Genomic DNA, 19,875 nt, shown 5'->3' with positions numbered 1-19,875 from the left:
ATCCAAATGACTTAAGGGCTGATTCTGAGGCCAGAGTGCTGTTTAGGACATCTGCCATGCTATGAGTCTGCTGTGTATCCCGCTTCCCATGTTGGATCATTCTCTTCCTTTTTTATTCTATCATTTAGTATTAGCAGGCACTAGTCTTGTTTATGTGATCCCTTTGACTCTTAGACCTATCAGTGTGATCAGTTGTGAACTGACATTGGTCACTTGGACAAGTGAGATGGCATTGGTACATGCCACCTTGATGGGATTGAATTAGAATCCCCTGGCACAATTCTAACTCTACCATTTGGGGCAAGTCAGCTTGAGCATGTCCCAAATTGTACATCTCCTCCCTCTCTTATTCCCACTCTTATATTTAACAGCGATCACTTTTCAGTTAAATTTAAACACCTAAGAATAATTGTGTGTTAATTACAGGCATATTTGATAAAGGGGTGCTCCAGTCAATATGAGAGCTCTGACCTCTCGATCTAGATTGGAATGAAGTTTACCCCTTTTAGTTATATATTAAGAGCACATTTTGAAGGAGACTGGGTAGCTTCCAGGGTGTGGGGAGCAATCCGGACTAGACTAAGTTGCTCGAATTAGGACTTATTCTATGCATCTGCTCTCCCACAATATGGCGCTGGGAGAGAAGTAAACAGCTTCCGCACAGCTGCCTCCAGTTCAACCAATTAACTGTAGGACTTGCTCCTGATTGGAGAGCAGCGTACTCGGCGTGTGGGCAGCCGAGTTGGGATTGGCGGAGGAGGACTATAAAGGAGGAGAGAGACGGCATGCACCAGGAACATCTATGGGGAACATCTAGCTGAAGGAACACCCGTGCAGCCCCCGAGAGAACCGGCCGGCGGTGTGCCGCTCCCCTGCGGAAGTGGGGAATGCGGCCAGGGGGAACTGCCCTTCCACGGAGGTGGAAGGGATAGTAGCCAACCCGGGAAGAACCAGCAGCAAACCCGGGGAGGGCCGAGCAGACGAAAGAACAGCGCAGGGTCCTGTGTCGTTCCTCCACGAAGAGGGGGAGCGACACCAGGGCTCCTCACCCCAAGAAACAATTGGTAATCTTGAGTTTCAGCATCTTTCCAGTTGATTGTGTGTCAACAGCTAAGGAAGTACTGATCCAAGGTGAAGGATACAAATATAAATACTATTCTATCCCAGAAACAAGAGCAGATCTGTCCTGTGTGGACTACCCAGATACTCAGGGAAGAAACAATTCTAAGAAAGTCAACTCAAAAAGAGAAATAAGACTGAAAGCACAGAAAGGATGACTAGGAATTTCCTCAAACCAAGATACAGTAACAGGGACTGGATTTACCTTCCCATTTGAAGCAAACACAATTCTAGACAAAATATAGTAAACAGTCATTAAGTAATTCAAAATCATTTGAAGGAAAAATTCCTGAGAAATTGGGAACTAACAAAATTAGCCCTACTGTTGCCCCATGTACTGCTTTGAGAGAGTTCCCATGCCACTGTGTACTGAGATCCCTCTCCATCTCCTGATACATCCTAGCCTGAACCTTCCCTATAGTCAGACTCCCCCATCTGCCTTCTCTTAAACATAGATCTTACACTCAGAGTACTACATCTTTGCTCACAGCAGCCCAAAGGATTCACACTGTACTTTCTATCACCTACATCTTACCATCATTTAAATTTCACTGGAAGCTTGGTCTCTTCCAGGACTCTCCACATAATGTTCCTAGCATTCTCATAATAACACTCTTCTGATCAGGTGTGTGTAGAGACAGTGTAATACGAAGTGGGCTAGGTTGAAGCAGTAGACCTATGATGTGTTATCTGTATAAATTTAGATAAGTAATTTAGATTGCCTTATAGCCTATCTTTGCTTATGAATAAAATGGAGATGATACCACTTAAACTCATTTAACCTATACAACAAGTTTGAAATTTTTACAGGAAAGAGCTTTGCAAAAGTTCTACTTCTTTTTCCCTGAGTGACTCAAACTGGTTTTATCCCATATTGTTTCCCTGTAAATGTGACTTTCTTTGTGTCTGGCTTTCATTATTAATTATACTACGTTCTCAGGATTTGTCTGCAATTAGTGTGGTGACCAGACCAGCAGCATCAATATTAATGGAGAAGTTGTTAGAAATGTAAATTTTCAGTCACTAACTCAGTCCTATTAAATAAGTAAGAGTGGGGTAAGTCCAATAATCTGAGTTTTAACAAGCCCTCCAAGTGATTCTGACTCATTCTAAAGTCATTATCTTCTAATAATCCTATTCATCCACAGTGGTGTGAGTCACTGTGAATTTATTTAGCTACTCCCTTGAGATTGGAAACTTCGTAAGAGAAGGGTTATGTCTCAGATGTCCACCACCAATACCACTAAAGTCCTGTTGAGGGATTATTTGAAGGTAAATTGTCTTAATATGAGTCTGAAGTACAGCCTGAAAATATCAACATTTCTATTTTTACAAAGACCATTTGGATTCATCATACTCACAAAAATGTAGTTAATTGATCCATATATTTTCTACAAAATGCTGAACAAATGCCAGGCAGGATAGTGCCAAACAGAAAGCTCAGCTGGTAACTCCTACATGTCTCTGTCCTCAGAAAGTTTTCTCGGGATTTCAACTGTTAGAAGCCACAGTAAGCAGAGAGTGACGAATAGAAAGTGTGGGCAACTTAATGAAAAAGAGCCTGAACTTCACCCACAACCTTATCATTACAGTAAGTACAGCACCCTGTGCGATGATGCACCAGGGACTTGAGTAATTGACTGTGATAATTTTTTCATATATAAATACTTTTGAGATCATTGGTCAAGCATTTTTCCATTTCCCTCATTGGTGATTGGTAAGTCATTATTCCTTTCAGGTCCCACATTCTTTTTAAAGATTTATTTATTTGAAATGCAGGGTTACAGAGGAGAAGAAGGAGGGAGAGAGGGGGAGAGAGCAGGGAAGGAGAGAGGGATAGAGAGAGAGGGAGATCGTCCATTTGCTGGTTCATTCCCCAAATGGCTTCAATGGCTGGGGCTGGGCAAGGCTGAAACCGGGAGCCTGGAACTCTATCCAGGTCTCCCACATGGATGGCAAGGATCCAACAACTTGGGCCATCTTCCTCTGATTTCCCAGGTGTATTGGTAGGGAACTGGATTGGAATTGGAGCGCCTGTGGGGTTCGAATCACCTCTCATGTAGAATGCCAGTATTGCAGGTGATGGCTTAACCCACTGCACTACAGTGTCAGCCCTCATGATAAGGTTAACAAAACCAGCTCTTGTGCCTAGATTCTGATTTTAATTTACACTTGTTTTTTCAAAGCTAGATTTTCTGAATAAAATGTAGCTACAAAGCTGTTATATACAGTGGAAATTATGTTGAGAATATTTAACACTTTTGGAGTCAAGATCATTTTGAATTTGAAATGAAAGACAGCCATATATTCCACCTTATATGGCTCTTTGCAGAGGTTTCTGATATTCAATGAAGTCACTGAAAAATCCACATTAGCGGAATAAAAAATCATGCCAATTTGTTCTATTTCAGATACATTTTAATATAGTACCATAAGCATCAATATTGGAATTTTTACTTCTCCAACCTGGTTATACAATATTAGATATCATCATTTTTACTTTCTGTTTAAATAAAAAGTCAAATGCATTTGCAGAATATTCAAAAAAGCTTGTGGAAAATGTGTGTTGTCAAACAACTATGCATGAATTTCAAAATTATTTTGAACCAAAATCAACTTATCTTTAAATTCCATTTTCTCATGAACTTTTTGAAGTCCTCTCATATTTGAAAATCATTTCACTTGGCTTTTCTAGGCAAAAACATATTCTATATATTCTGCACACCTCATCCTAGAGTTATACCAAATAATAAGTAAAGCATGTTATCGAATGATCTTTCTGTCCTAGTACAGTCAACTTCTTAGGAATTTCTTGTCATTTCACCTGAAAGCTTAGCATTTGGAAAAATACAAGTCCACAAAGGATTTTCAATATTAGTTTTTATTGGCATCTCTGTATTTCTAGTTTAATTTTAAAGAAACCAGGGCAATGGAAAACTAAGAACCAATATCTTTCTGATGTGTGATTACAAAAAGGTCTAGCATTGGACTCAGGAGGTAAGTAAATGCAATACTTTATATTATTCTGTCAATACTGACTGTTAGGAAATTGTTACTTTCAATGAGGGCTGGTGTCCCGTGAAGCAGCTTTAGTAATAAAACTCTACAACCCTGTTGACTAAACACTTTTATTTTACTTTTTATTTAATATTCTTTTCCTTTCTCAATTTCACGTTGTCCTTTCTTCTTTTGCCCATATGCACTTGTCCTTCAAATTTTTTGTTTGTTTGTTTGTTTGTTTTCCCAGGGACTATGTTTTCTCTGAGATACACTTTTTTTTTTTTACTCTAACCCCTTTGAAAACATTTCCTGATTCTCCATGTATTCCTGAGCTGTCTCAAAAACTGAATAACTGAATTGATAAATTTTTCAGAGTGTAAAATCTAAGAGAAATGAAGGGAAATAGGAAGAAAAGAACAAATTGGAGCCTCCATTTTAGATCCTTGTACAAATAGCAAGATATAATTAACTGCATAGTAATATAGTCAAATTCTCCTAATTTCCATGCCTATCACATTTATTTCTATTTAACCAGAAAAGTTTAAATGGGAGAACTAAAACTTATATTCATAGGTACTTAAAATATCATGGTTTTAATCCAGCCTTCTAAAAAGTATCCTGGATCTCTGACCCATGTCTTTCCCACAAATCTTTTTTTTGTGTGTGTGAATTCCACTTCCTGAAGAGTTTTATTATACTTATGATTAGGCCTGATTTGCCATCTTTTCTGCCCCATGGCTCTAAGATAATCTCTTCATATGATACTATGGAGATCATCTGACTTTCACAGTTAGCTTTTTAATTATTGATTTATCCATTTTGGTGTTGCATTGATTTTTAATTTCTTTAGAAAATTATTCCTATTTGAAAGGCAGAAAGAGAAACAGATCTTCTATTTGCTGGCTCACTCCCCAAATGCCCACAAGAATTGGGACTGGGCCAGGTCAAAGCCAAGAGCCCCAAACTCCAGCTGAGCTTCTCATGTAGGTGGCAGAGACACAAATACTTGAGTCATCACCTGCTGCCACCCAGGGTGCTCATTAGTGGGAAATTGGATAAAAAGCACTGTAGCTAGGACTTGAACTAGGCATTCTGGATATGGGATGCAGGTGTACCAAGTGGCAACTTAGCCATTCCACTGAACACCTGTCCTGGTGTTGCATGGCCTCTACCATTGCAAAGCCCCCAATAACAGCCACATAATCCTTCAATCCTTAAAATAAGTATTCTCTCTATAAATCTCAGATGCTTGAGATATTGTCCCCACTATCTTATTCTTCTCCACTAATATTCCACATGAGTTTACCACTGATGAAAGTTTTAACAATTATACCACCACAACATAGTCCCTGGGACTTTCCATTATTACTACCAGCATTGGGGTATTTACTGTCAGACAACATGCAGGTGATCCAGCTCTAAAATCTCTCTTTAGAATCTACTATCTAGCATCACTTACTTTATGAACTGTCACTGGTTAGATTTCCAAAGAAACAAACTCTGAGACTCTGGGATTTGCACACAAATTTATTGGGGAACACTCTTATAAAAAATGCCTATAGGATAACAAGGAAAATCAGACTGGGAAGAAGGAGAGATTAAATTATGATACAGGACCAACAGCTTCAAACAATCCATCAGAAAAGCTCTGAAGTTGGGATAGTCTTTTAGAGATGCTTCACCTCAAGGTAAGAAAGCCATATCTGTACACCGGCATTAACCACTCGTGAAATGCACCCTTGAGGAATTCAGTGCCCTCTGGCCAAAGGTAAGTCCTAGAGGCCACAGCTGTGACCTGTCAGTAGCTAACAATCCAGGCAAGTAGTACAATAATTGATTCTTTCCTGAGAGGATATCTGGGTGACATCATGCAATATCTACTATATCTATAATATACAAAGAGACTTATAAGTAAATTAGCAAAGATAGTTTTCAGTGAAAATTCAATTCACAGCAAAGGACATACATATGGGAAAAATATGAAAAGATGCTCATCTTCACTGGAAGTTAGGAAAGTGCAAATAGAAACAACAAGATATTTTGTTCATTTGTCAGATATATATATTTTAAAATACTGATAACAGTGGTGATGAGAAAACACAGAAGGAGATGCTTCATGTGTTGCTAATGGGAATGTGTCTAGGAACATAATTGAACAAATTGGACAATGTTTAATAGAACTAAAATGCAAAATAACATGCCTGTTTGCCCCCAATGAATTTATAGATTTAATGTACTCCCCCCAAAAAAAGCTTGTAAAAATTGACTAGCTGATCCTAAACTGCGTATAGAAATGGAAATGGTCAAAAATTACTGAGGCTATTTTGAAGAATAAAAACAATTGGAAAGCTTTTCTTATCAGTATGAGTACTTATTATAAAGACACAGGAATTAAGATTGGATGGTATTGGTATAATGATAAATTATTAGATAAATGGAATAGAACAAAAAGTCCAGAAACTGATCATCCAGATAACCACATACATGGTCACCCAATTTACAACAAAGGTGCCAGCCACTGAAGTGCAGGGAAAATGGGTGGGCATCTCAATAAATAATGCTCACCCAATTAAATAAATTTTCCTATGAAAAAATAAATCTTGACCCCAACTTTGCCTGGTATTAAAAAATAAACTCCCTGAATGTGAAAGACAAACCAATAAAGTTTCTGAAATATCATTGTCCACAAGAATTTTCTGAGATGAGCTGGAAGTTCCCTCCCTCTGTGCCATATGTGCTTACTGACCACTTGGAATTTGGCTAAGGTGACTAAGAAACTAACTTTTAATTTAACTTTGGTTACTTTAAATAACCACATGTGGCTACCATAGTGGATACCACAATTCAAAAAGATAACTCAAAAGAATACCTGTGATGATTATTCAGTGTTTCAACTTCCCAGAATTCCCTTTCTAGTATGTTTCTGGGGTTGCAAGCTATGAGGAAGATGCTTAGAAGAGATAAAGAATAAAGGGAAGATAGCAGCCATTCTGTAGCACACATAGGCCTTCTTCAAGTTATTCAATCAAACATTAAACTGGGTGCTGTTGTAAAGGTATTTTGCAGATGAGATTCAAGCCCATAATCAGTTGACTTTAAGTTAATCAAAAGGAACATCACTTCTGTGTGCCTGATTTAATAAGATGAGAGTTTCAAATGAAGATAAATGTCAAAAATGAGGCATATAATGTGTAGCTTCCTCTCTTTTTAAAAAGATATTATGCTGAATATTGCTTTTTTAAAGTTTTATTTAGTAAATATAATTTCCCAAAGTACAGTTTATGGATTACAATGGCTTCCCCCCCCCCAAAACTTCCCTCCCACACACACCCCTCCCATCTCCCACTCCCTCTCCCATTCCATTCACATCAAGGTTCATTATCTTTATATAGAGTAGATCAATTTAGTATATATTAAGTAAAGATTTCATCAGTTTAACCCCACAAAGAATACAAAGTGCCAAATACTGTTTGAGCACTAGTCATATCATTAATTCACATTGAATTACACATTAAGGACAGAGATCCTACATGGAGAGTAAGTGCACAGTGACTCCTGTTGTTGACTTAACAAATTGACACTCTTGTTTAAGGCGTCAGCAATCTCCCTAGGCTCTAGTCATGAGTTGCCAAGGCCATGGAAGCCCCCTGAGCTCTCCGACTTTGATCTTATTTCAACAAGGTCATAGTCAAAGTGGAAGTTCTCTCCTCCCTTCAGAGAAATGTACCTCCTTCTTTGATGGCCCATTCTTTCTACTGGGATCTCACTTGCAGAGACCTTTCATTTAGGTGTTTTTTGTTCTTGTTTTTTTTTGTTTTTGTTTTTGTTTTGCCAGAGTGTCTTGGCTTTCCATGCCTAAAATACTCTCATGGGCTCTTCAGCCAGATCCTAATGCCTTAAGGGCTGATTCTGAGGCCAGAATGCTGTTTAGGACATCTGCCATTCTACGAGTCTGCTGTGTATCCCACTTCCCATGTTGGATCGTTCTCTTCCTTTTTTATTCTATCATTTAGTATTAGCAGACACTAGTCTTGTTTATGTGATCCCTTTGGCTCTTAGACCTATCAGTGTGATCAATTGTGAATTGAAATTGATCACTTGGACTAGTGAGATGGCATTGGTACATGCCACCTTGATGGGATTGTATTGGAATCCCCTGGCACATTTATGGTGGAGTTAGAAATGTGAATATTGCTTTTTTAAAAAATATTTACTAACACATACACACACACACACACACACACACACACAGAGAGACAGCTGCTATCCACTGGTTCAATCCCCAAATGCCCTCAATAGCCAGAGCTGAAGCTGGAAGCTGGGAATTCAGTCTGGTTCTCCCATTATAAGTGGCAGAAACTCAACTACTTGAGCCATCACCACTGCCTCCTAGGGTCAACATTAGCAGGAAGCTGGAACTGGGAGCTACTGAAGGGTATCTAACCCAAGCTCTCTGATGTAGGACGTGTCTTAACTAGAGTATTTTTAAAAGATTTTTTATTTATACAAAGTGAACAAATTTCATTGTGTTTCATATATACATATTTAAGAGTAGAATGATACTTCCCACCCTACCTTCCTTCCTGTTGATGTTCTCATACTCCATCCTCCTTCCTTTCTTATTTTTTCTCTTAATTTTTAAGATATATTTTTCAAATTTTTCCATCTTTTTTCCAAAAGAAATCTTTTATTTAAGGAATACGAACTTCATGCATTTAATAAATACTTTAGGAATATAGTGATTCTTCCCAACATACCCACCCACCTTCCCATACTCCAACCATTTCTCCTCCTCCCTCTCCAATTCCCAGTTCCATTCTCCACTGAGATCCATTTTCAATTAACTTTATACACAGAATACCAACTCTATACTAAGTAAAGAGTTCAACAATTTGCACAGAAAAAAGAAAAAAATAAAAAATAACTGTCCTCAAGAGTTTAGACAAGGACTATTCAAATTTGTTGCATCTCAAAATTAATTTCACTTCTTTTTTATTTTAGAAACTTAATAAACTTTATTTTTTTTTATTTTTTGACAGGCAGAGTGGACAGTGAGAGAGAGAGAGAGAGAGAGAGAGAGAGATGGAGGGAGAGAAAGGTCTTCCTTTGCCGTTGGTTCACCCTCCAATGGCCGCCGTGGCCAGCGTGCTGCGGCCAGTGCACCGCGCTGATCCGATGGCAGGAGCCAGGTACTTATCCTGGTCTCCCATGGGGTGCAGGGCCCAAGGACTTGGGCCATCCTCCACTGCACTCCCTGGCCACAGCAGAGAGCTGGCCTTGGAAGAGGGGCAAACGGGACAGAATCCGGCGCCCCGACCGGGACTAGAACCCAGTGTGCCAGCGCAGAAACTTAATGAACTTTAAAGAAGCACTCAATGATACATCTTTTGCAAGCAATTAGACATAACTACAACTTATGAGACATATGAATATCTTCCATGTAATACATTAAAAGAAAGTAAGTCTTTGAGAATGAGTCTTATCATTAATTAAGGAAGCACCTAAGAAAACAAGCAATGGAGTTGGGCACTTAGGCATAACTAAAACTTGTGAGACATACGAATATCCTCCACTTAACACACTAAAACAGTTTGGCAAAAAGTATGAACTAAAAAAAAGCACCGTTCCTCAACAGAAGAGACAAGGGCTATAAACAATAATTGAATCCCCAAATGTCCATTTCATTCCTAAAAATAACATTTTAGGTACTCTATTAATTACCTCAGATCAGGGCAACATATTATATCTTTTGGGGACTTGCTTATTTCATTAAGTATAATGGTTTCCAATTGCATCTATCTTGTTGAAAAGATAGGATTTCTTTTCTTTGCAGCTGAATAGTACTCCATAGTGTATATATACCATAATTTCTTTATCCAGTCAACAGTTAGTGGATATCCAGGTTGATTCTATATCTTGGCTATTGTGAATTGAGCTGCAATGAAACATGGAGTACAGATAACACTATCAGATGCCAATTTCTTTTGGTTTGGGTAACTTCCCAGGAGTGGGATGGCTGGATCTTATGGTAGGTCTCTACTCATATTTCTGAGGTATTTTTATTCTGTCTTCCACAATGGCTGTACCAGTTTACATTCCCATCAACAATGGATTAGGTTACCTTTTTCCCCATATCCTTGCCAGCATTTGTTGTTTGTTGATTTCTGTATGATAGCCATTCAAACTGGAATGAGGTGAAACTTCATTGTGATTTTGAATTTGCATTTCCCTGATGGCTAGTGATCCTGAGCATTTATTTCAAGTATTTGATGGCCATTTGAATTATCTTTCTTGAAGAATACCTGTTCAAGTTCTTTGCCCATTTCTTAACTGGATTATTTGCTTTGTTGTTGTTAAGTTTCTTGAGCTTTTTATAGATTCTAGATGTTAATCCTTATCAATTGTGTAGTTTGCAAATATTTTCTCCCATTCTGTAGGTTGCCTCTTCACTTTGCGAGTGTTTCTTTTGCAGTGCAGAAGCTTCTCAGCTTGACATAATACCATTTGTCAATTTTATCTTTGATTGCCTGTGCTTCTGGAATCTTTTCAAACAAGTCTTTACCTAGGCCAATGTCTTGTAGAGTTTTTGCAAAGTTCTCTAGTAATTTAATGGCATCGGGTCATAGATTTAGGTCTTTGTTCCATTTTGAGTGCATTTTTTTTGTAATATATATGTGAGATACGTGTCTAGTTTCATACTTCTGAAAGTGGAGATCCAGTTTCCCCAGTGCCATTTGTTGAAGAGTCTGTCCTTACTCCAGGGATTGATTTTAGCTCCTTTGTCAAAGGTAAGTTGGTTGTAGATGTGTGAATTGATTTCTGGAGTTTCTATTCTGTTCCATTGGTTGAAATATCTGTTTTCTTGCTGGTTCCCCATTTTTTTAAGATTTATTTATTTATTTGAAAGTCATAGCTACACAGAGAGAGGAGAGGCAGAGAGAGAGAGAGAGAGAGAGAGAGAGAGAGAGAGAAAGAGGGAGAGAGATAGGTCTTCCATCCGCTGGCCCACTCCCCAATTGGTCACAATGGCTGGAGATGTGCCGATCCAAAATCAGGAGCCAGGAGCCTCTTCCAGGTCTCCCACATGGGCACAGGGGCCCAAGGACTTGGGTCATTCTCCACTGCTTTCCCAGGCCATAACAGAGAGCTGGATTGGAAGTGGAGCAGGTGGGTCTTGAACCGGCACCCATGTAGGATGCTGGTGCTTCAGGCCAGGGTGTTAACCTGCTGTGCCATAGCACTGGTCCCCCCACCTGTTTTGATTACAACTACCCTGGAATATGTCCTGAAATCAACCAGGTTTTGTAATGTGTCTAGCTTTGTTTTTGTTATATAAGATTGCTTTAGCTATTTGAGGTCTCTTGTGTTTCCGTCTGGATTCTAGCATCATTTTTCTATGTTTATGAATAATTTCATTGGTATTTTGATTGGGATCACATTGTATTTGTAAATTGTTTTTGGTTTGTTGTTTTTCTAGGTCCTTGAGATGCATTGATAGCTCATTTTTTGGTACCTTTCCAACTTCATGTAGGCAACGATTGCTATAAACTTCCCTCTCAACACTGCTTTTGCTGTATCCCATAAGTTTTGATATGTTGTATTGTAATATTCATTCTTTTAGAGTTTTTTTAAATTTATCTTTTATTTTTTTGACCACTGTTCATTCAGGAGCATGTTGTTCAGTATCCATATGTTTGCATATGATCTGGAGATTCTTGAATTGTTAATTTCCAGCTTCATTCCATTGTGGTCAGAGAAGAGGCATGGTGTGATTTTTTTTTTAATTTGTTGAGACTTACTTTGTGGCCTAGCATATGGTGTACCCTAGAGAAAGTTCCATGTACTGATGAGAAGAATGTGTATTCTGAAACTGTGAGGTGAAAAGTTCTGTAGATATCAGTTAGGACCATATGGTCTATAGTTTCAATTAGCTCTGTTGTTTCTTTGTTGATTTTCTGTCTAGTTGATCTGTCCATTGATGAAAGTGGAGTGTTGAGGTCCCCTGTTACTATTGTATTGGACTCTATGTCTCTGTTTAGATCCAATAACATTTCTTTTAAATAGCCAGGTGCCCTATAATTGGGTGCATGTGCATTTATTATGTCACATCTTTGTATTGAATTGATCCCTTAATCATTACATAGTGCCCTTGCTTGTCTCTTTTAACAGTTTTTGTGTTAAAGTCTATTTTTGTCTCATGTTAGGATAGCAAAACCTGCCCTTTTTTGCTTTCCATTAGTATGGAATATATTTTTTCTATCCTTTCACTTTTAGTCTGTGTGTATCTTTGTTGGTAAGATGTGTTTCTTAAAGGCAGCAAATAGATGGATCTTGTTTGTTAATCCTTTTGACTAGTCTGTATCTTTTAACTGGAGAGTTGTGGCTGTTTACATTCAAGTTGACTATTGATAAGTAACGATTTGGCCTGGCCTTTTTTCCATGAATGTTCCTATTGTTTACTTGGGGATTTCTTTTGTGCTATTACTGAGGGGATTTTCTGCCTTCACATTCTTTTGTAATTATGGCTTCCTTTCTTTTTTTCTGTGTATAGCACATCCTTTAGCATCCGTTGTAAGGCTGGATGAGTGGTGGCAAATTCTTTCAATTTGTTTGTTATGGAAGGTCTTTATTTCACCTTCATTCATAAATGAGAGCTTTGCTGTGTACAGTATTCTGGGTTGACAGTTTTTTTCCTTTAAGACTTGGGCTATATCTCAGTATTCTCTTCTAGTCTGTAGAGTTTCTGGTGAGATGTCAGCTTTGAGTCCACTTGGAGATCCTCTGAAAGTAATCTGGTGTTTCTCTTGTGCACATTTTAGAATTTTTCTTTATACTTTACTCTGGAGAGTTTGACTACAATTTGTTGTGGTGAAGATCTTTTCTGTTCATGTCTATTAGGAGTTCTATGTGCTTCCTGTACTTTTTGGATGCCCTTTTTTCCAAATTGGAGAAGTTTTCTGAATCATTTCACTAAATATGCCTTCTACTCCATTGTGTCTTTCCTACCTTCAGAAATTCCTAAGACCCATATGTTGGACTGCTTGATAGTATCCCTTAAACTTCCAACACTATTTATAAGTTTTCTAATTTCTTCTTTTTTTTTATTTGTCTGACTTAAAGATTTCCAAAGATTTGTCTTCTAGCTTGGATATTCTTTTTTTCTGCCTCACCAAGTCTGCTGTTAAGGCTTTCTATCACATTTTTATTTGATCTATTAAATTCTTCATTTCTAATATTTCATTTTGATTTCTCTTTAAAATTTCAGTTTCATGGTAAAAAAATTTCATTCATGGCATGTATGGTTTTCTTTAGTTCACAGATTTGCTTCTGATTGCTTTTGAGTAATCTTATTAATTTTTTGAATTCCATTTCCGGCATTTCCTCAATCTTTTCGTCTTCACATTCTTATATTGAAATACTGTTGTGTTCTTTTTGGAGGGGTCATGGAGTCTTCTATATTCTCGTTTCTTTAATTTTTGTGTTTAATTTTAGGCATTTGTGGAGTTGATGTTTTTTCCTCTGATGGCTTTTATCTTTGAGCTACCCCTCTGTGGCTTTGTGGAATGTGTATACTTTCAATGGATACCAAGAGATGTGTGGTGAGTGTGGCTAGATCAATGCTCCAGAGTGAGTTGAGTATCCAGGTTAACACCCAATTTGGGCATGGTAGATCTCTTGTTAACAGAACAGAGGATAATGGTCACCTCTGTTGGTGTGATCACCCCTTCCTCTCCTCTCCTCCAAGCTGAGCAATGCCTGGGTTTTAGCCCCCAGTGTGTTCAGTAGTCATCTGCACCACCAAATGAACTGCAGAAATGATCTGTGCAGTCCTCACTGTGAGAACAGTTCCCACTGCAGTAACCTGCCCCAAGCAACCAAGGAGCTCCAAGCATTATTGCCCAGAGAGCCAGCTATACCTTGCACCTTCTCATGTAACCATTGAGTCCCCACGGTCTCAACACACAAGGGTCTCACAGTAACTGGGTGCAGAGGTTTGGCTCTGCTCTGCCAATCTGTCCAGTCAACAGAGAGGCAGATGTTCCCTGAGCTAGCTCCACCTAGGCATCTTGATCCTGGGAGGAAGAGGGTGCCTTACACTTCTACGTGGTTGCCCAGCCACCTCCCAGCCAGGCTCAAAGTTAGTGGGGACTGTGGATTTTTCCCTCTACTACAATCTCTGGATCACAAGAGCCACTGGCAAAATATTGCTCTCTCCCCACCACTGCCACCAGTACTGCCGAGAAGGCATCCTGTCTCAGCCAATTGCTGTGCATGCACACAAAGACTTCCATAGTTGCTGCCCAAACCCAAAATGGTGCACACCCTTTCTCATCCAGGCAGCAGGCACTGTTGTGGGGAAGTTGGGGTGAGATAAATGTGCCCCCTCTACTTCCATGGGCCCACAGGCAACCACTAGCAGCTGCTAAACCTCTGAACTCAAGTTTGAACTCATGCTATGCACTCCTTCTGGCTATATCAACATGGTTTGCTACAGTCTAATCTTACCTTTGTCTCCAAGCTGCTGCCAAGCCACCTCCAGCTCCACCTCTTGGCTGCTGCAGTTGTGTGTTGTGTTTGTGTTTGTACTGTGAGTCTGCACCCTCCACACAGGTCCATATTGTTCCTCTTCCTCTTGTAGGATTTCCAGTGCAGTTTTCTCTCCAATTCTCCCAAGAGTGCACTTCCTACACTTTAAAAAAAAAACTGTTTATCCCTAGCCTAGCGCAGTTTGTCATTCTCCAATCCACTATCTTAGAATCTCTGATCTTTCCCTCTTTGAAAAGTTCTCTTCTGAGCCCTAGCATTTTCTTTCTACCTTGCATCAAAGATATTTGTATATTTGTCCTGGTCGCTACTCTTAAAGAACTTGACATCATGTAGTCGTACCACATTATACATGCCTTTGTAACTCCAGTGCATCTCTTCCCAGCACAGTGGATGGTTATAATTGGATGAAAGAGGATAACCAAAGCAGAGGTTTCTCCTCAGTTTGGCTCCTTAGGTGAAATTTGTGAATTAATTCTTTTATGGTAAATAATTATTTCCTTTGCATGAATGCTAGATCATTATATGGCTCTCTTTCATTTTAAAATTTTATTATTAATAGGCATATAAGCCTTTTAAACTAGAGACATAATAAGATGAGTTCAAAAGGCTAGCTTTGAAAAGTAGCTCAGCCATTAACATGGACTACACTTCTTATATTCTAAAAAGCGTGCTGAGGATTCATCTGTTTCTCTCTTTCAACTTTTGCATCTAATTAATCTTCATCTGAAGGGCATGTTCCTGGTATTCAGAAGCATGCCTCAGTGGTGCTAATGTGCAGCAGAGTGACCTTGAGTGAGAAAACAATTTTCACCCAATCGTTTTCCAGCCAATTATCTCCAAACGTACAAAGATGGAGTATTTATTATACTTGCATCTCTCACAGGGGAACAAGATCAAAAATTTAATTTTGTTTCCTTAAGAGAGATTATAAACCTGTGGCATAATATATAATGAAAAGGAAAATATTGCTGATGTGATTTCAATATATCTCTGAGGTTTCAGACTGCCCTAAGTGGATCTACAAATGTTGTTTAGTTGTCTGTAACGTATGCTTAGTAAACAGGAAACTGTTAGAACAAGGATCCAAGTATGGAGTTGGAATTCTTTTTTAACACATGTGGAATTTTTACATATGCAGTATAGATGTCACACAAATGAGCACTTAACCAAGAAGCATTTTGGATCCAAACAAAGGAACACAGATTGGCAGGAAATTGCTCCAATTAATTGAAAGTTTTCAGAGCAGTAAAAGCCAATACACACAGTGTTATCCTTTTGTCCAATGATTTGTACCAATGTTAGAGACACAAGAAAGTAACAAAAAATTGAAAAGTCATAGCGTGGTTAAAATTGTTTTGGATTAAGAGAAAATTGTAAAATGCACTTACAGGAACTATAGTCAAGTTCATCAAATTGAAAGTTTGATCATGAAGAGTCTCGAATGTCTTGCTTTGCAATTAGTGGTGAGTTGATGTGAAAGTGTCATATGATCTGATACGTGTTTTTTTTAAGATTTTTTATTTTTATTTTTTATGTATTTATTTGAAAGTCAGAGTTACACAGAGAAGGAGAGGCAGAGAGAGAGAGACAGAGAGAGGTCGTCCATTTACTAGTTCACTCCCCTATTGGCTGCAATGGCCAGAGCTTCGTCAATCTGAAGTCAGGAGATTCTTCCAGATCTCCCACATGGGTGCAGGGGCCCAAGGACCTGGTCCATCTTCTACTGCATTCCCAGGCCATAGCAGAGAGCTGGATTGGAAGTGGAGCAGCTGGGACTTGAACTGGCACCCATAAGGGATGCTTGCATTGCAGGTGGAAGCTTTACCCTCTATGCCACAGTACCGACCCCTCCTAGAAGGGGTGTTCAGTGCAGTGGTTAAATGCTTCTGGGGTACACAGATCTCATATTGAGTGCCTGGATTTGAGTTCTGGCTCTGCTTCCAACCCAGCTTCCTGTTAATGTGCACCCCAGGAGGCATCAGGTGATGGCTTAAGTACCTGTGTCATGCAACCCAGGTGGGAGAACCAGACTGAGCTTCAGCCTAGCCCAGCCCATGCTGTTGCAGGAATTTGGGGACCAAACTAGAGGATGGAGAATGTCTCTTTTTCTCTTTGTCTAGGATATTATATTGATACTACAGCATATAATTAGGCCCTTTACATAGCAATCATTATGAACTAAGTACAATGTTAAACTTTTTTCATATTTTAACATATTTTAATGAATATAATCATGACAGAGCCCTGTGAGGTAATGTTATTATTGCCATCACATTCACATGAGGAGATTAGTTCCAGAAGTGTGAATAACTTGCCAAGGTCACAAAGCATTTAAGTGACAAAGACAGTATTTGAACCAGGATAATTCTTTATTTGAGATGCATCCCAAACCAGAAGCCAATCATGTATAGTAGTGAAAAACCCAACAAAATCCAATCAAAGTAAGAACAAGTTCACCTATGATCACCAGAAGTATCTATTTTTTTTAAAAGATTTATTTACTTGAAAGGCAGAGTTACAGAGAGAGCAAGAGCAAGAGCAAGAGTGAGAGCGAGAGAGAGAGAGAGAGAATCTTCCATCCAGTGGCTCACCCCCCAAATGGCTGAAATGGCTGGAGCTGTGCCGGTCCAAACTCAGGAGCCAGGAGCTTCTTCCATGTCTCCCACGTGGGTGAAGGGGTCAAAAGCACATGGGCCATCTTCTGCTGCTTTCCCAAGCACATTAGCAGGGAGTGGGATCAGAAGTGGAGCAGCTGCAATCAGACTTGCCCCAAACGGTAGAGTTAGAAATGTTCCAGGGGATCCCAATTCATTCCCATCAAGGTGGCATGTACCAATGCCATCTCACTAGTCAAAGTGATCAGTTTCAGTTCATAATTGATCATAATGATAGGATTAAGAGTCAAAGGGATCACATAAACAAGACTAATGTCTGCTGATACTAACTGATAGAATTAAAAAGGAAAGAATGATCCAACATGGGAAGCGAGATACACAGCAGACTCATAAAATGGCAGATGTCCTAAACAACACTCTGGCCTCAGAATCAGCCCTTAAGGCTCTCAGATCCAGCTAAAAAGCCCATGAGAGTATTTCAGGCATGAAAAGCCAAGACACTCTGGCAAAAAAAAACAAAAAAAACAAAAAAAAAAACACACCTAAATGAAAGATCTCTGTGAGTGAGATCCCAGCAGAAAGAATGGACCATCAAAGAAGGAAGTACCTTTCTCTGAAGAGAGGAGAGAACTTCCACTTTGACTATGACCTTGTCTAAATAAGATCGGAGGTGATGAACTCAACAGGCTTCCATAGCCTTGGCAACTCATGACTAGAGCCTCGGGTTATTACTGACACCATAAACAAGAGTGTCAGTTGTTAAGTCAACAACAGGAGTCACTGTACACTTATTCCTCATGTGGGATCTCTGTCCTTAATGTGTTGAACTATGTGAATTAATGGTATAGCTAGTACTCAAACAGTACTTTACACTTTGTGTTTCTGTGTGGGTGCAAACTGATGAAATCTTTACTTAATATATACTAAATTAATTTTCTGTATATAGAGATAATTGATAATGAATCTTGATGTGAATGGGATGGGAGAGGGAGCGGGAGATGGAAGGGTTGTGGGTAGGAGGGAACTTATGGGGGGGAGCCACTGTAATCCAAAAGCTGTACTAGTGGAGCAGCTAAGACTGGAACCGTCACCCACATGAGATGCCAGCACTGCAGGCGGCAGCTTTACCTGCTATACCACAGTGCAGGCCCCTAGAAGTATCTATTATGTCTGCAAGTATTAGTCAATGCAAATAAAAATAATAGGAATGAGAAATATGAGGAAGAGGAAAAATGCTGAAAAGAAGAGGTAGAAAGATTTTATACATTTGTAAAAAATATTTTTGAAACTGTAAAACAATAAGAAAAATCACTAGGAAGTCTATTTGGAAAATTAATATAATTTATATACAAAAAAATAGCTATTTTTACACAAATAAGAGTCACTTAGAAAATCCAAGCGGTACAGGATCACATGTACAGGAGAACAAATTAGATCTGTTGCTCATTGCAAAGAGAGAGAGCACCTATCATGAGGGGGATGTCTCAGTGATAGGGTATTAATAAAGGACTTATTACAGGACTGGAGCTTGTATCCAGCCCTTTCAGCGCAGGGCTCAAGCAGGATTTTGCTTTAGACTGCATGTTGTCAGGAAGTAAGGGTATTTCTGTGATTGCATTAATACATGTTCATTGGGAAGAGGGAGGATTAGAGTGAGGTTAAAGCTGTAAGTCGTAGAAAGGTATCAGCAACCCATGTCAGCTAAGAGAGAATGCCTGCTCAGCTTTGTGGTTTAGAAGAGTTTATGCTTTTGCCCACGTTCAGACCTGATTACAGAGTGCTCTAATGGTTGTCTTGACCCATCAGGGTTGCAGAGTGGCCTGGTCTGACATTGATGTTTTGTGTGTAGGGGAGTCAGAATGTTACTTCTACCTTCTTAGGGTTTTATTAGCTGAGCTTGCGAATTAAACTGACATAAGAGAAGAGAAAAACATACGAGTTTGTTTAATATAAGTTTGGCATGACATCTGAGCCCTCATAAGGAAATGAAAAGTCTTATGAAAGAAGTGGTAAAACCTAAATATTTTTATATTAGGTTGAACAAAGTGTGGCAATTTCAGAAACATAAACTACACTGGAAGACTAAAGGAAGATACACATTTTAATAAGTTCTGTTTATATCGAATTCTCTTGATCTCAACTTCTCATTTTTGCTAATAAGAGGTTACTTCCCTCCTGATATAGGAAGGATGTCTTCCATATGGGAGTTCTATCTCACACTTTCACGAAGAAAAAAGTGAGGGTCAGAGCACCATTATTATGCCTGCTGTTTTGTTTTGTTAGTGCCTTTAGCTCAAAACAAACCATATGTCAAAGTGACAGATTTGGGAGTGGCATATTCTGGTGCCCTTCTTGTGAAACTGTTTCTGTTTATGTTCAACAGGAAGTGGCCAGGCCAGTTCTAAGACATTGTGCTGCTTTCCTCTTTCTCAAAAAGAGTAAAACATCCTGCATACAATAGCATTATATAGGTTAAGACTCTTGAAAATAACTTTTACACAGACAAGGGTGTACTTGGGAAATGGCCCACATAGGGTCTCTCAGCTGCTGACAGAGTTCTATTTCTCCACCCTAGTGGTCCTCAAATGTGTCT

General features: G+C 39.0%; 1 long non-coding RNA gene across 2 annotated transcripts in view; it reads left to right on the top strand.

Annotated features, from left to right (window-relative positions):
• LOC127484845 (uncharacterized) overlaps positions 1-18,244 on the top strand; it is a 40,401-nt gene extending 22,157 nt beyond the window's left edge. For both annotated transcript variants that reach the window (XR_007912017.2, XR_011385618.1), the window contains one exon: positions 2,594-18,244. This is a non-coding gene — a long non-coding RNA (uncharacterized lncRNA). The remainder of the gene's footprint in view (positions 1-2,593) is intronic.
• The last annotated feature ends 1,631 nt before the right edge of the window (positions 18,245-19,875 follow it).

Source organism: Oryctolagus cuniculus, chromosome X (genome assembly GCF_964237555.1).
Source record: "Oryctolagus cuniculus chromosome X, mOryCun1.1, whole genome shotgun sequence".
Lineage (NCBI taxonomy): Eukaryota > Metazoa > Chordata > Mammalia > Lagomorpha > Leporidae > Oryctolagus > Oryctolagus cuniculus.
This window is presented reverse-complemented; position numbering and strand designations above follow the sequence as displayed.